This window comes from Sinocyclocheilus anshuiensis, unplaced genomic scaffold, assembly GCF_001515605.1.
Source record: "Sinocyclocheilus anshuiensis isolate Anshui unplaced genomic scaffold, SAMN03320099.WGS_v1.1 scaffold507, whole genome shotgun sequence".
NCBI classification, from domain to species: Eukaryota; Metazoa; Chordata; class Actinopteri; order Cypriniformes; family Cyprinidae; genus Sinocyclocheilus; species Sinocyclocheilus anshuiensis.
In genome coordinates this window covers 1,130,282-1,130,900 of record NW_015551034.1, presented here as the reverse complement: position 1 = coordinate 1,130,900, position 619 = coordinate 1,130,282, and the positions used below count along the sequence as shown (strand labels likewise).

At 36.2% G+C, this 619-nt stretch overlaps 1 protein-coding gene across 1 annotated transcript in view; it reads left to right on the top strand.

The window, feature by feature from the left end:
- Positions 1 to 619, top strand: part of LOC107661317 (diacylglycerol kinase, eta) — a gene marked incomplete at its 5' end in the record, with an annotated part of 27,806 nt that overhangs the window by 15,645 nt on the left and 11,542 nt on the right. The gene's annotated exons all lie outside the window — the stretch shown is intronic.

The following is a 619-nucleotide window of genomic DNA, read 5'->3' as shown; positions in this document are numbered from 1 at the left end:
TGCGATCATTTGCTCTTAAAATACTTCGTCATTTTTGGTCATACAGATAAGAGTAATGCATCTTTTGTATCTGTAAAGACTCTACGTTTATTCGTGTGCACCGTTTTTTTTACAGTCTATGGTGTGCACTCAGAATAACAACGAAACGTTGCGCTTTTGTAAAATAATGAAATCAAACAGGATGTGCTTTCTGCCATCTCGGACTCTGTGAACTTGAGCGTGTCACTTCGAAACTCCGTGTATGCTTTGCCTTATTACAGACATGAAAAATATATCTATAGAGAGTGAAACTTTTAAGTGAACCAATTCAAATAGAAAACAAATATTCTCAGATTATGTAATCCGTATGAAACATGCATACAGGCGCACACTGCGGAGATGACGAGTCAGTGTCGCCGACTTCATCTCTTAAACTGAAAACTGAAAGCACTAGTGTATCAATAAATTATTAAAACGTTAATGCAGTGTACTTGCTGTTTTTCCCTAGCACATTCATAATTATTATATTTGCTGGTACACAGTGGCAAGCCTTTTTTTGCGTGCGCTTGAGCGCTTATTAAGCTATGTAGGCAATTAAAGGCTCATTATTATGATTTATATGGTTTATTAATAATGAGCC